The sequence below is a fragment of the Lepidochelys kempii genome, chromosome 6, assembly GCF_965140285.1.
Source record: "Lepidochelys kempii isolate rLepKem1 chromosome 6, rLepKem1.hap1, whole genome shotgun sequence".
Classification (NCBI taxonomy): Eukaryota; Metazoa; Chordata; order Testudines; family Cheloniidae; genus Lepidochelys; species Lepidochelys kempii.
In genome coordinates, this window is record NC_136385.1 from 124,689,814 (window position 1) to 124,706,018 (window position 16,205).

Sequence of the window (16,205 nt, forward strand, 5' to 3'; positions counted from 1 at the left end):
ATTAAGATTGGTATCTGGGAATACTCAGGATTTTGGAAAACGTTTAAAAAAAGCTCGACAACAGATGTTTAAGTAGTCTGGGTCCTTCCGAGTCTGTCAAGGCTCTCATTCTCCCTGAGCTTATTGTCCCATAATCCTATTAGCAGCTCCACAGGCCATACAACAGGGTTCCCTCTAATTTTTCCCAACCATGTGTGGAATGAATTTTGTTATGTGCACCACTATGAAAGCGATGTGTGACACATCACCTCCATAGTAGTGCACATAACAAAATTCATGTTGTGGAGGTGGGGCCAAGGGCTTTGGAGCATGGGAGGGGGCTCTGGCTGGGGGTGCAGGCTGTGGGGTGGGGCCAGGGATGAGGGGTTTGAAGTGCAAGAGGGTTCTCCGGGGCTACGGCAGGGGGAGAGAGGACCGCCTCTAGTGCTCTCTCCCTGCAGCAGCACCTGGGCTGCTGGGGGTGGGGGGGAAAAGAGGCACCTCTCCCAGAAGCAGGAGTTCTGGGGCTGGGGCTGCAGGATAGGTGCCCTTCCCCCAGCCACAGCAGGTCCGAGCCCAGGGAGGGACACCCCAGCTGCATCTGGGTTCGGGCCGCTCTGGGGTCGGGCCAGGCCGCGCCTGGGGCCAATCTGGCTGCACCACCCTGGCAGGTCCTGGCCGCAGGCTGAGCGCCCTAGCAGGTTGGGGGCTAAGCTAGGTGGGGGACAGGTGCACCTCCCACAGCCGCGACAGGTCTCTGGGAGGGTTCCCTGAGCACCTGTGAGGCACTAAATAAGCTGCTGTGAGGCCAGGCAGCTTACAGGGAATTTAAGGCTCAGGTCCATCCATTCCATGCTTACCCAACCAATATCTCCAAAATTCCCCCACTGTAGATTTACTCAATGCTGGACCTGCCACTGAAGTTCAAAAATGTAGTCCCGCACATCACATCTCAACTAAGTGAATCTAAACCAAATTGCCTGCCATTTTTTGTGGCACACTAAGAACAGTTCCTGATGATCTTGTATTTAGTGAAAAAGTCTCTGGCCACAGATTTTCACATGCAAGATTTGAAGTTGAAAAGGTTCCAAAAATTTATTTGTGGAGGGGGGCAGAAGGAAGGGCAATTAAAAATGGAAGTACACTACCCATAATATACACCATCTTTCAGACATTAGTCATGTGACAGGACAGCTGCCTAGCCAGCACATCCATTTGGCGTAACTGAAACTGCAAAATAGAACACAAACGGTAACTGTCATTTTTAAGAGGGCCTTGAGATACATTCTAAATCTCACTGAACCCATGTATATTTTAAGGTGCAAAAAAGCAGAGAGAGCTGCTCAAATCACAATTAGAATGGTGTACTACGTAGGTAGACAGGACTAAATGACTCTGCATTTTGTAGACTCTACCCTATTAAGGAGACACTGGCCTTTTTTTTTTTAATTTTATTTATTTAATAAAGAAGCTGTTTTAGACACACACATGCACTAAGCTGTGAAGAGGTTTCCTAAATTTAGCATGCAACCCGAACCTGATAGCGTATCACAGGCTTTAGATATGAAAATGACCTTATTAAAAAGTAGTAGAGAGATGTAGGTACTTCTCATTCAATTTCTCCAGGAAGCCTGCTGCTGCATTAAGTAAAATCATAATTGAGACCCATCTGAGAAGTTTTGCCATCAACTAGAGCAGTGGTCTCTAAAGTTTTTAAGCACAAGCTCACTTTTTGAATTTAAGTGCAAACCCAGGAGCTACCCTGCCCCTTCCCTGAGGCCCCACCCCTTCCCTGGGGCCCCGCCCCCCACATCAATTGCTCTCCCTCACCCTCACTCACTTTCACCAGGCTGGGACAGGGGGTTGAGGTTCAGTAGGGGGTGCAAGCTCTGGGTTGGGGACGAGGAGTTTGGTTCATGGGAGGGGGCTTCATGCTGAGCCTGGGGCAGGGGGTTAGGGTGCAAGCTCTGGGAGGGAGTTTGGGTGCAGGAGGCAGCTCTGGGCAGGCGCAGTGTTGGGGTAGAGGACGGGGTACTGACTCTGGGAGGGGGATCAGGGCTGGGGGTTTGGGGTGCAGGCTCCAGGAGGGGGATGGGGTCCAGGCGGGGGGGGTTCGGGATGCGAGCTCCCGCCAGGCAGTACTTACCTTGGGCGGCTCCTGGTCAGCGGCGCAGAGGGACTAAGGCAGGATCCTTGCCTGCCCCAGCCCCACGCCACTCCCAGGAGCGGTCAACACACCCCTGAGGCCCATGGGGGGAAAGGGGGGAAGTACATGGCTCCAGGTGCTGCTCCTGCCTGCAGGCACCACCCCCACAACTCCCACTGGCCACAGTTCCCCATTCCCAGACAATGCGAGCTGCAGGGGCGCTGCTTGCAGGCAGGAGCAGCACGCGGAGAACCCTGCCCCGCCCCAGAAGTCACAGGGGCGTTCTGGCCACTTCCAGGAGCTACATGGGGCTGGGGCAGGCAGGCTGGCAGGGAGCCTGCCTTAGCCGTACTGCACCAAACTTTTAGGGGCTGGAGATCACAATTGACTGGCCGAGGCTCCGCAATTGACTGACTGATCCCAATCTACGGCTCGGTGACCACTGAACTAGAGCTTCCAGGACTGGGAGGATGCTGCTTCAGACTTGCTTTTTATTTTCTTCCCTACTTTCCAAGTTCAGGCAGTGTCACTGAGCAGCCCTCCCCACAACTATCAGTTCCCACCAAAAGAACAAGCAGTTTACACTTTGGACTTTGAAAAATAGTGTTTCCCTGCAGCCTGATCTGTTGAGCATCCACTTCATAGCTGAATGTCAACTATTTACAATACTAACAAGGAGATTAGGGAGAAAGTAGCATAGTCCTTCCTATCACGCCTCAGCATTGATGCTGCACATTCCCGACAGGTATCTGTACAGACACTTGATACCAAAGGATATGGTCCTCCCACTTAGTTTAAATGCTTCAAATAGGATACACTAGTAGTAGCAGTACGTACTTTCAAACCAGTAGAAACTTCATGGGCAAAGGAACCGGAGACAACCAGCCCCTCCGCTTCCCCCAGTGGCAAAGAGCAGCCCACTGTGACCCCTGGTGTGCAGCCAGAGCACTGCCAGGCTCAGAGGATCCCCAGATGCCGGAATGAGCTTTAGGGGCCGCAGGCAGCTGGGCAAAATTTAAAGTCATTCCAGTGGTGCTCTAAAGTATGCTGGGGGCTGGGATCATGAAGGCCCAAGAGATGCCCTATCCCCCTCCCCTACGGCTGTGAGTTTTTAAGTGTACCAATGCATAGGTGCCACAAACAACAGGACAAAGACAAGTTTCTTGATATGATCTGAGTCAGAACCACTGTCTGGCACTAAGATAATATGATTTGCTCACAAGGAAGTTGAGTTTTATAGCAATAACAAAATAATGTTTGAAATGGCTTTGGGGAGGACAGACAAGGGAGAACATCATCTGCTTTTCAGGAGCAGGACTGACCTCTGTCCACTGAAGCAGTAGAGATCCCTAAAGGGTGATTATGGGCAGAAGAGTGCCTATTTAAAGACAGTCACTTTCAGGAACCGATCTTCAGTTTCGGATCCCATTTTGGTTTCCAACTGCCTGCCCTGCAAATGCAAAATACCCTTCTACTTGTATTTGATCTGGAAGCCACTGAAATTCAACAGCTAAAATGGAACCAACAGGTCCTACAGGGAGCCACGATAGCATAACATACTTTGATTCACACAAACACCACCCTATACCAGACACCTGCTGACCACTATTCCTACCTACATGCCTCCAGCTTTCACCCTGACCACACCACATGATCCATTGTCTACAGCCAAGCTCTGCGATACAACCGCATTTGCTCCAACCCCTCAGACAGAGACAAACACCTACAAGATCTCTATCAAGCGTTCTTACAACTACAGTACCCACCTGCGGAAGTGAAGAAACAGATTGATAGAGCCAGAAGAGTTCCCAGAAGTCACCTACTACAGGACAGGCCTAACAAAGAAAATAACAGAACGCCACTAGCCGTCACCTTCAGCCCCCAACTAAAACCCCTCCAACGCATTATTAAGGATCTACAACCTATCCTGAAAGACGACCCAACACTCACAAACCTTGGGAGACAGGCCAGTCCTTGCTTACAGACAGCCCCCCAACCTGAAGCGAATACTCACCAGCAACCACATACCACACAACAGAACCACTAACCCAGGAACCTATCCTTGCAACAAAGCCCGTTGCCAACTGTGCCAACATATCTATTCAGGGGACACCATCACAGGGCCTAATAACATCAGCCACACTATCAGAGGCTCGTTCACTTGCACATCTACCAATGTGATATATGCCATCATGTGCCAGTAATGCCCCTCTGCCATGTACATTGGTCAAACTGGACAGTCTCTACGTAAAAGAATAAATGGACACAAATCAGATGTCAAGAATTATAACATTCATAAACCAGTCAGAGAACACTTTAATCTCTCTGGTCACGCGATTACAGACATGAAAGTTGCGATATTACAACAAAAAAAACTTCAAAACCAGACTCCAGCGAGAGACTGTTGAATTGGAATTCATTTGCAAATGGGATACAATTAACTTAGGCTTGAATAGAGACTGGGAATGGTTGATTCATTATAAAAAGTAACCTATTTCCCCTTGTTTATTCCTCCCCCCACCCCCCCTACTGTTCCTCAGACATTCTTGTTAAACCCTGGATTTGTGCTGGAAATGGCCCACCTTGATTATCATACACATTGTAAGGAGAGTGATCACTTTAGATAAGCTATTATCAGCAGGAGTGTGGGGTGGGGGGGAGAGAAAACCTTTTGTAGTGATAAACACCCATTTTTTTCATGATCTGCGTGTATAAAAACATCTTCTGTATTTTCCACAGTATGCATCCGATGAAGTGAGCTGTAGCTCACAAAAGCTTATGCTCAAATAAATTGGTTAGTCTCTAAGGTGCCACAAGTACTCCTTTTCTTTTTGCGAATACAGACTAACAGCTGTTACTCTGAAACCTTTGATTCTTCTGGCACTCTGAATATACAGCACAAGGACTTTGGGGACAGTTCAATTCCTGTGGATTCAAGTTTTTGCTCACTGGATGAGGTCTGAAGAGGACTCCCTTCTTTTCAAACTTTTCTTCTGGCTTTAAACTCTGAAGCAAAAGGGTTAGGAGAAAAATGCCTCAGCCAGTGATCAAAGATTAATCCAACAGTTAAATTATCAATTAATGACACTTTTAGTTCCCTTACCCATCAGTCACAACCTAGCCGAATCCTGGAGCTATCCCAGAATAACTGTGCCTCCTATGATTGCTGAGTCATCTTCCTTGGCACCTAAACAGTCACAAACAGATTCTGACTGCACTCAAATCTTCCTGCGAGCAATGGAATGCTGCTGATATACTGCAAACATCTGGAAGAATGAGTGCAGGCAAAAGCGCACTGCTCCGGGGAAAAAAAGGGCCAGCACATTCCTTAACTGAATGATAGGAGTGTCAAAAGATATAGTTACTATCAACTTTCTAAATACTCAACAACTTCCTTCCTATGTTCTTGTATAAATGCAGTAGACCCCTTACCATACAATGCACAGGATTGACCTACACTGGTGTGTCACTCCCCAAGACAAGCGTCCTGGTATTGTGCTAGAATCTCCCAGCTGGTCTTTAAAAAAAAGAAAAGTTATTCTCTTGTCACTCCTGTCCTCCAAATTATTATTATTGCAGCAGCACCTAGGTGCCCCAATCATAAACCAGGGCCCCATTGTGCTAGGCACTGTACAAACCCACAACAAAAAGACAGTCCCTGCCGAAAGACTCAGAGAAATGCAGGGCTGGAAGGGATCTTGAGAAGTCATCTAGTCCAGCCCCCTGCACTGAGGCAGGAAGAATTATACCCAGACTATCCTGACAGGTGTTTGTCCAACCTGTTCTTAAAAACCTCTAATGATGCAGATTCCACAACCTCCCTTTGTAACCGGTTCCAGTGCTTAAGGATGCTTATAGCTAAAAAGCTTTTCCTAATATCTAACCTTGCTGAAGATTAAGCAGATTACTCCTGGTCCTACCTTCAGTGGGAATGGAGAATAATTGATCAGCACACTATTTATAACAGCCCTTAACATACTTGAGAAAAGAAGGCCAAGAGGATGCCTAATATGTCTTCAAGACTAAACATGCCCTCTCTTTTAAAAAAAAAAAAAAAAAAGCAGCCACCCCTCTCCTCATAGGTCAGGTTCTTGAAATGTTTCATCATTTCTGTGGCTCTCCTCTGGACTTTCTCCAATCTGTCCACATCTTTGAAGGGTATGTCTGCACTGCACTGCACATCTGTCAGCAGCGTGTGGTGTACATATCCATGTAGCCCCCCCCAGCATGAGTAACAGAAGAGTAACCGGAGAAGCCGGCTTGTGCCAGAAGGGTGTGGGTAAGTAAGGTAATACTTACCCTACATGTTCTCTATTTGCTCAAGCCTTGCCTTCTATGTCTACAGTGCTATGTCACTTTAAACCAACATTCAATTGTACAAGAAATGCTAGAAAAATTGTAGGAGTTTTGGAAAGAAGAGGCCAAGAAATCCAAAACACATGCATAATTGTATTTCTGTTGATCTAACCTATGAAAGAGCTTATGAATGTAGCTTGTAATTAACTTACTCAAGTTGCTTCCAGAAAGCCATCAAGTAACAATCCAATCCTCAAGAGAGCCCGTTCACATTTATTGCATGGGGGAAAGCAGCATGAATCCTGGGTACATATATACCTAGTTGAAAGGACCTCTTTTCCCAACTGTCCTTAGAAATCATATGGGTGTTTCAGAGGCTTCTAAGTCAAGCTTTGTTTTCTTTGGGTTAACTGACATACACTCAATGGCCTGAACATCCACAAATTGGCCTTGTCAACCCTTCCACCTAGTTAATAGGTACAATCTAGAACAGAAAGGAGCTGAAATTCATGCAAGATTGAGGAAACAAACCCAAACCCAGCTTCCTCACAGTGATGCTTTAAGTGACTAACTAGGTTCTAGAGTAACAGCCATGTTAGTCTGTATTCACAAAAAGAAAAAGGAATACTTGTGGCACCTTAGAGACTAACCTTATTTCGTTAGTCTCTACGGTGCCACAAGTACTCCTTTTCTTTTGACTAGGTTCTGTAACATCAGCAACACCTGTATACTTTAAGGAGAGTATGGGGGGGGGGGTGAGGAAATCACGAGACATTTCACAGGGATATTTTAAAATTGATTTTCTACAGAAAAATAGGGGGTTGCTGATTTTGAGGGACGGGTGTTGACAATAACCATCAGTAGGCATTACAGATGAACCCAGATAATCCTATTCAGAGTAGATCTAGACACGGGGGTGTCTGGAACCCTGGAGTCTGGTGTCCACTAATGCTCCCAAGGTGAAGCCACACCAGTGGTGGGAAGTTTAAATAAAAAAGTATGGTGTACACCAAGTTTCGGACTATTATGTGATCCCTGGGAAGAGCCCATTGGAAAGAGTAATTAAGACTGACAACTAGAAATGCCACTGCTTGATTTACTCTTATTTACCAACCCTAACGAAGTTTATTGGACAATCCTGCTGGCATGTCAACGAAAGCAAGGGTGTTAACTGTAAACGCTGCTGGAGGACATTGTTATAGGTAAAAGGGATTAACACCACAATAAGAAGTGTGGCTTGCAAGCACTAGTTGTTTGCAGATATATTACAACCTACAGAAGGTAACATGCACAGTAACCCACAAAATGATGCACAAAGAAAAACACAGGGTGTGTGTCATTTGTCTTTCATAGTCTTTAGAAGTCTTCTGTGGGGAAAAGACTTCACTTGCTTCTCTCCTCCCTCCCACCAATATCAGGGATTCAGATCTTAGCCCTCTAGGATAAGCACGGTAGAGATGGAGAACTGCAGAAGTATTAGATTTTTGACATCACAAACAGCAAGGAAGTGATTTATATTGAAACTGTTCAAAACTTCAAGTCAAAAGCTAACCACCACACATGAGCTCCCAACCCACCACAAATAAGGGCCGAGGTAGCTCCCAGTTCATTTCCCTGGGTCCTCCAAAAAGACCACCAGCAAAGACTAGGGAGACTTGATATTTCTCAGGTATAAAAACAAGCAGAAAAGAAACCTTCCAGACTTTCCACACACCCACCACAAAACAACTCCAAACCTCCCTCCCTGTGTGTGGCACTTTAAGGGAAATTACAAACATCAAAATCCTACACTTAAGGTTCAGAAGGAGCAATAAAAGGACTAGGAGGTTTAAAGTTAATTTTAAATAGACACATAATACCTATGTTAACAACAACTTAGATCACCAGAACCTCTTCCCCACACACCTACTCTTCCTCCCCCCCCCCCCCCCCCCACTTTGTATTCAGTGACCTTGGGCAAAGATAGACTAGTCGCTCCTCTTTGTAGTTTCACTTTCTGTTATTTCACACACCAACAGGATGCTGCAATGTTTGGGTGGAGAACACTACAAGGGAGAGTAATTCCTTCAGTAACAGAGGGTCTCCATTTAAGATTTTATTAATGCCGTACTTGTCAAAACAAGCCTTTTACAAAGCCTAGCACCTATTTTTAGGGCCTCAGTTGACCTGACAGTGTCCCTTTAAGCTCATTTATAAATATGTATGTATTCATTCAAATATAATCTAATTAAATCACAGCACTCCTGAGCACAGCCAGCAGAAGTGAAGCAATTATTCTGCTGGGCAGTGTTCATGTGCAAAGAATCCAACATAGAAGTTACTTCTAGTTTCCCGTGAACCAAACTCACAATAGAGGAATTACAGGTAATACAGAAGCCTGAAGAAAGAAAAGGAGTACTTGTGGCACCTTAGAGACTCTAAGGTGCCATAAGTACTCCTTTTCTTTTTGCGGATACAGACTAACATGGCTGCTACTCTGAAACCTGTCATAAAAGCCTGAGCAATTCCTGTATTTCTTTTAAGCGGGGCCAGGATCTGATCTGCCACTCCCCTTCCCCAACCCAAAACTGATTCTTAATTTTACATGGAGCAGCACAAGGCCATTTCAATGTAGCATGGGTCAGTCATCCAGCCTAGACCAACCAGAAACAAGGCAATCACTGAGTGTTTCAGCAGGAAGGGGGCAGCAGAGAGGAATAGTTCTATCTATCTTTTGAAACCATACTCTACAGTCTGGTGGTTAGGGCACTGGCCTGGGATGTGGGAGTTCCAGATTCAAGTCTCTGCTCTGCCTGAATCAGAGTGATCTGGGATGGAAAAACTCTCCTCTGAATCGTACTTTCTATCAACTTGCGCATTTTAACGTGGCCAAGAACTATTTCTAAGACAACAGTGCTAGTCTGAAAGAAGAGCTGATTTATTTCTGTTGGATGCTGTTTTTACAGCACACAGAAGCATGAAAACGCTGTCAAACATGATCTTCTTGTAATTTCCACCCCGCCCCCACACCAGCCACAATTTAGCACAATCAACGCTTAAGTTTGTAAGTTCTTTGGGACAGGAACAATTTTTGTTCTGTGTTTGTACAGCACCTAGCGCAATGGGGTCCCATTCTACAACTGGGGCTAGAGCAATACAAACAAACAGTAATAGCAAAGTTTGATTTGTCTGGAGCAGATAGTTAGATCAGCAATTCACAGTCTTACTGGCCTCAACAATCACACAGTTAAGTCAGAAACATATATTTTGAGGGCCCCATTCACCTGGTGGGCATGTGACTTTACAGAAACCATCAAAAATTATGCCATAGTGTCAGTTTGTAAACAGCTCAGTTGTGTTACTTTTTGCCACTACCTGAGGAAAAGTTAAAAGCCAGAACATGTACATAGATTTCCCTTAATATTTATAACACTTTGGATACATCACATGCAGGAGTATGATTTTACTTGATTTGCTAAATATTTACTATTGTATTATCTGCCCCACAACTGGAACTACAAGCACCCTGATGGAGCGAAAAGTTGCCAGATTTCAATGCCATTTCCTTATATTTCTCGTCTATCCTCCTTTGGAATATTTTATAAGTTTCTATATTTTTATATGTCAACTATTTAACAACTTTTCCAGTGTAAAAGCTTTCACTCTTCAGCTTTCTCCAGCACAGTAAGTCTTCATTTAAAGCACAGACCTAAACAGGACTTTTTCCACACACTCATTGAACTCTGTAAAGAACTGCAGCTTCTAAAAAGTTTTGTTAAGCATCAACTATTGTCTGGTAACCAGGTCTGAGCAGTGACTCAAGTATTTTGACCTATGATCATCTAATCTCAGAAATAGGTGGAGTATGGAACGATGTTAAAAAAAAAAAGCTGTTATATAGTGAACTGAATAATCACACTGCTGTATGCAGGCTTGAGCAAGTCCTGCCCTTCCCTTTCAATAATTTTAACAAAACTTAGCCTGCCCAGCTGCTTTATTTAATCCTTCCCCTCCACCTTTTCCCTCACACCACACAAACAATTGAGGATTTATTTATTTAACATTTCTTCCCTCCTCACCTTTTAATCAGAGTTTAAAGCATATTTTAAAGACTGACTAGACAGTTAAGTTTTAAAAAAAAAAGCAATAATAAAATTGTCTAGTTAACAAAACCTCAGGTCATTTTCATCCAAACCCACCTTTCCTCACTATGAGTTATATGCAAAAGTTATATTTTAATCATAGCACACAAAAAGCAACATAAGCGTAAGATGTAACAGCAAAAATGTGGTAAAGCCAGTTATACAGCCTGCTCATGGATGGAAACTGCAACCAAATTTAGGCACAGGAGCTCTACAAGGAAGATAATCACTTCCAACCCAAACCCACATAATGTTAGGGATCTACTTTGAGAAAACTGGAACACAAACAATACTTGAAGGAAGGAGTAGTGTACCAACCAAATCTCTTTTTGAGTTTCATGGCAAACACAAGCTTTTTGAGCAACGTTTTTCTTTATCTGTTTCAAACATTTACTAAACTGAAAGTGTGTGTATTCTTATACATAAATACAAAAGTTAAAAGCAATTAGAATGTGAAATAGCAACAATGTGCCTATGGGGAAGGTGCTCTGATAGCAGTGATAGGTGGCATTACAAAACCCTAAAAAAAAAAAAAACGCAGACAGATGCCTATCACACAGAGCTCAAGCACTTCAGACAAGATACAGTTAAGGACCTTAGTCTTACACAGCCCTTTATAAATATTTTTATAAAGAAAAGTACATCACAAAACAGCCTGTACTCTGACCTCCCAATAATCATTGCTGATCTCAAAATACAGACAGCATTGCTTTTGGGAAAGAAATGTAATTATACACTGTCCAGCCTAAAATGCAAGTGCACGTTCATAATATATGCGCTTTTCCAATATAATTATATATACATTATTCTAAAGAAAAAGCAGAACATATTTTTCTAAGATACTGTACTGTCAGTTGATGTTAACTGATAGTTCCCATTTGCTAGTAAGTATAGAGTATTCAAATATCACTATCAAGACAAAAAAATTACAACATAAAAACAACAACGTAAGGGACAGAGTTAAGGTTGTTATACTGTAATGAAATATGCATTTGCTGAAGAGAAATGCATTCATTCTGTGCACAGTAAGGTGTAAGATGTCCTTAACTGTTTATGTCCTTGCTTTTAAATAACTGGGTTATAAAAATGTTTTCGTTATAGGCAAGTGTATATTGTCTCACAGCATCCCTAACTTATTTGCTTTTTTTAAAAATACCAAAGATACCCTCCTCAACCCCATCTTTCTTTTCCATTTTAGAAGTACTTCCCAGTGCAAAAAAATAAAAATGAAATTGGATGCACCAGTCATGATTATTGGTGCATCTGAAGAAGTGGGTCTTTTTTTTAATCCATGAAAGCTTATGCCCAAATAAACCTGTTAGTCTTTAAGCTGCCACTGAACCGCTCGTTGTTTTTGTGGATACAGATTAACATGGCTACCCCTCTGATACTCAGATTATTAAAGTAGTTTGTACCTCTCCAGAGTTAATTAGTTATATTTCACCGTGCAGTACATTTTGTATTTCTCAACTTAGTTAATGGAAACGTATTAGTCTATTTCATATATAGAGTCTAATTCACTAAACAAGTCTCAAAACTAAATGCTGCAGCACTTTGGTTGCTAGCACTGCAAGGAAATTATTTATTTTTAAACAATGTATTAGTTAATCCACAGAATTTTTTTTCAAAATTATGGAAATTGTTTTGAACTGAGTTTGGAGCAAATCTGACTTAAGAGTGTCCTTTTAAAAGCATTGTCTTAAATTGCTACAATAAATTCAATTTACTTTGGGGTTTGTTTGGTTTTTTTTTTTGATCCCATAGATTTGCATCCAGACTGCTTTGCTGGCTAATTGTTAAAAGAGGAGGGATTTTTAAAGTCATTATTGTTTAAGGCAATGAACTTCTCTTTTTCTGAGGGAAAGTAAGTTAAACTTTCTTCTGATGTTATGAAGAAACAACAGGCAATTTATAAAGCTCTCCAAGATAGTCACAGGTTTCAGAGTAGCAGCCACGTTAGTCTGTATTCGCAAAAAGGAGGACTTGTGGCACCTGAGAGACTAACAAATTTATTTGAGCATAAGCTTTCGTGAGCTACAGCTCACTTCATAGGATGCTGTATTTTCCACTGAATGCATCCGCTGAAGTGAGCTGTAGTTCACGAAAGCTTATGCTCAAATAAATGTTAGTCTCTAAGGTCCCACAAGTACTCCTTTTCTTTTTCCAGGATAATCAGTTCTTAAAGCAGAGTTTTATCAATGTTAGTGTAGTGACTAAATGATGATGAATTCTGTACATAGCATGTTTGTTGTACAGCTGTCACTACAGATCAAGAGATGGACCCATTATAGAAAGAGTTATTTCCAAAATATACAGCATAGTAGCTTTCTGTTTTTCTCAGATCTTTAAATATGCTTCCAGAATTTCTAACATCATCAAGTTTATTTTTAAATCTGTGATTCTGAAGCTTTGTACTAGTTCACTAAGTAATTTTTCTAAGAAGATACTTTAATTAAGTGTGCTCCTGTTGAAGAATAAAAAGCTTTTTAGATTTCCTTATATTATGCATACAGCAAAACATAAGTGCAGAATGTTTGCATTTTGAAGTCTAACTTTAAGAAGCAGCGAGCTAGCATGTCCTCCAAAACTTTCTGTTGTGCACCCCAATTGATGGCAGGGACACCTACTTGTAATAATTCATCTACTCATCAGCTTATCTGAAACTGAATTTAGCCAAATTACTGCTAGAGCCCCATAAAAGCCGTTCTTAGTTTAGGCTGGACATTCTTAAGACTCAGTTTGTCCCTCCTTTCTTTACATAATGAATTACAAAGGCAGAAAGTACCAAATGCTCCTTCATTTAAAGTCACTCCTGTAAGAGGTGATTATGCAGCTTACTCCTGCAGTCTAAGTAGCTGATCACATTTATTCCTTACAATAATATAAGCAAGGTTTCCTTTCGCTCATTAATTTTTTAAATATAGCAGTTCTTAACATGAGGGAAAAGCAGCACATTATCCACAGTCATGGCATTCATAAGCAAGATGTCCATACTTGAACTAAATATTTACAAGACAGCAGGTAACATCTTTTAGGGAGATTCAGGGAAAGTGTTTTTGTGAAACATGATGTTTGGGTCAGACTAGTATTTTCCAAGGGCAAAAAATCATCCCTAGCAAGGACGGTTTTGTAATATCCAAAGACGACTGTGTCCAAATGCCATAGGCACTGGAATAGGGGTGTGGCCGCACCCCCAGCTTGAAGTGGTCTCCATCATATAGAGGGTTTACAGTTTGGTTCAAAGGCTCTCAGCACCCCCACTATGCAAATTGTTCCAGCACCACTGTCAGAGGCAAGGAAATCTCTCCATTTCTCCCCACACACCCTTCACATTCAACACTTTTAACACATTTTCAACAAGTTTTAAGGAGCAAGTTACATTAAAATTAAGCTCCCCAAAAAAATCAGAACAGCAGCCTCTTAGGGCCTGAACATGTGAGGTGCTGAGCACCAACAACTCCCAGGCTACAGTGCATCTCACAGGCTCAGAGGGACTGGAAACTATTTACATCCCCAATCTCCAGTAAGAACAGCATCAGAGATCACAGCTAAGGCCCTGAAATAGCAACAGAGTACAAGACCACATGCCCAACACCAGGCTCCTCACACCCCCAACCAGGGAGTGGGGTGTGGGGAAACTAGTAAATACATCACTGAATCACACAACAAAACCCCATTGCATCCCTAGAGGGAAGACTAACCCACCCCCACCCTAAACCCCACAGCCCCGCTGAGAGAGCACCCCTCCTCCCAGTGTGAGACACCAGCAGGTCTGGAGCTGCACTTCAGTCCCCTAAGTCCCATGTTCCAACCCTTTAGCCCCATAATCTTAGTGAACCCTCCTCTCATCCCCCCAGGGGCCTCCCTTCTCCACAGGCTGGGCCTCCTCACATAACTATGAGGTTCTTTACACACAGACTCTCCCCTGCACAGCCCCCAATCTCCTTCCCATGGGATATCCCCCAATCCCCCTACAGGGACCCCCACACCCCTCCCCACAGGATCCCCACACAGCCCCCCATGGGATCCCCCTGCACATACACAGCCCCCCACGGGGCCCCCCGTACCCCTTCCCCATGGGATCCCCCCCGCACGCACACACACACACGGGGCCCCCCGTACCCCTTCCCCATGGGATCCCCCCCGCACGCACACAGAGCCCCCCACGGGGCCCCCCGTACCCCTTCCCCATGGGATCCCCCCACACACACACAGAGCCCCCCCGGGGCCCCCCCACACCCCTTCCCCATGGGATCCCCCACACACACACAGAGCCCCCCACGGGCCCCCCGTACCCCTTCCCCATGGGATCCCCACACACACAGAGCCCCCCACGGAGCCCCCCGTACCCCTTCCCCATGGGATCCCCACACACACACACAGAGCCCCCCCCGGGCCCCCCCACACCCCTTCCCCATGGGATCCCCCCGCACACACACAGAGCCCCCCCCGGGCCCCCCCACACCCCTTCCCCATGGGATCCCCCCGCACACACACACAGAGCCCCCCCCCGGGCCCCCCCACACCCCTTCCCCATGGGATCCCCCCACACACACACAGAGCCCCCCACGGGCCCCCCGTACCCCTTCCCCATGGGATCCACACACACACACACAGAGCCCCCCACGGAGCCCCCCGTACCCCTTCCCCATGGGATCCCCCCGCACACACACAGAGCCCCCCCCCCGGGCCCCCCCACACCCCTTCCCCATGGGATCCCCTCGCACACACACAGAGCCCCCCACGGAGCCCCCCCACACCCCTTCCCCATGGGATCCCCTCGCACACACACACAGAGCCCCCCCCGGGCCCCCCCACACCCCTTCCCCATGGGATCCCCCCGCACACACACACAGAGCCCCCCCCGGGGCCCCCCCACACCCCTTCCCCATGGGACCTCCCCACACACAGGCCCACACACCCTCTCCAAGAGGATCCCTCTCCCTGGCACCCCCAAGGCAGATCCCTCCCATGCGCCCCTCCCCCAGCAGCTCAGCCCACGGCACAGGGCTGGGGGCTGCCTCACCCCCCCCCCCCCCCCCACACACACACACACACACACACACACAGGCTCCCCCCGGCCGGCCCGGCCCGCCCCGCGGGGGCCCCCCGCAGCCCGGCCGGAGCGGGGCAGGGTCCGTCCCCCCGCCGGGGCCTAGCCGGGGCGGGCGCTGCGCGTGCGGCTCCCCGGGCGAGCCCGGCCGGCGGCTCCCGCCAGCCCCGCGGCAGCGGGCGGGGAGCGGAGCGGGCCACTCACCCTGCGGCGGGCCCGAGCGGAGCGGAGCGGCGGCCGGAGGAGGCGGAGCAACCGGGCCGGTCCCTGCTCGGCGGCGGCAGCCTGGCAGGAAGGGGAGCGCGGGGCGGGGAGGAGGCGGCGGCAGCGGCACGTCCACGGCGTCTGCCGGCCCCCTCCCGCCGCCCGTTAAAGGCGCAGGGCCGCGGGGCCGGGGGCAGCGCCTGACCCGAGAGCCGCCGCCGGGGACCGGGCCCGCCGGGAGCCGGATCCGGATTCCTCCCGACACCCTGCGGGGACCCCCCTGCTGAGATCCCCCCCACTGGGATTCCCCCAGACACGCCCCCCAGGGGGACCCCCAGCCTGAGACCCCCCCACCGGGATTCCCCCAGACACGCCCCCCCAGGGGGACCCCCAGCCTGAGACCCCC

General features: G+C 46.6%; 1 protein-coding gene across 10 annotated transcripts in view; it reads right to left on the reverse strand.

Moving 5' to 3' along the window:
- Window positions 1-15,998, reverse strand: part of KTN1 (kinectin 1) — a 111,819-nt gene extending 95,821 nt beyond the window's left edge. For 5 of the 10 annotated variants that reach the window (XM_073350028.2, XM_073350037.2, XM_073350035.2 and 2 more), the window contains exon 1: window positions 15,800-15,996. The gene's annotated coding sequence lies outside the window, so the exon portion shown is untranslated. Of the gene's footprint in view, window positions 1-15,799 lie in introns of all 10 variants that reach the window. The other 5 variants (XM_073350036.2, XM_073350030.2, XM_073350034.2 and 2 more) reach the window with 3 other exon arrangements.
- Between the last annotated feature and the right edge of the window lie 207 nt (window positions 15,999-16,205).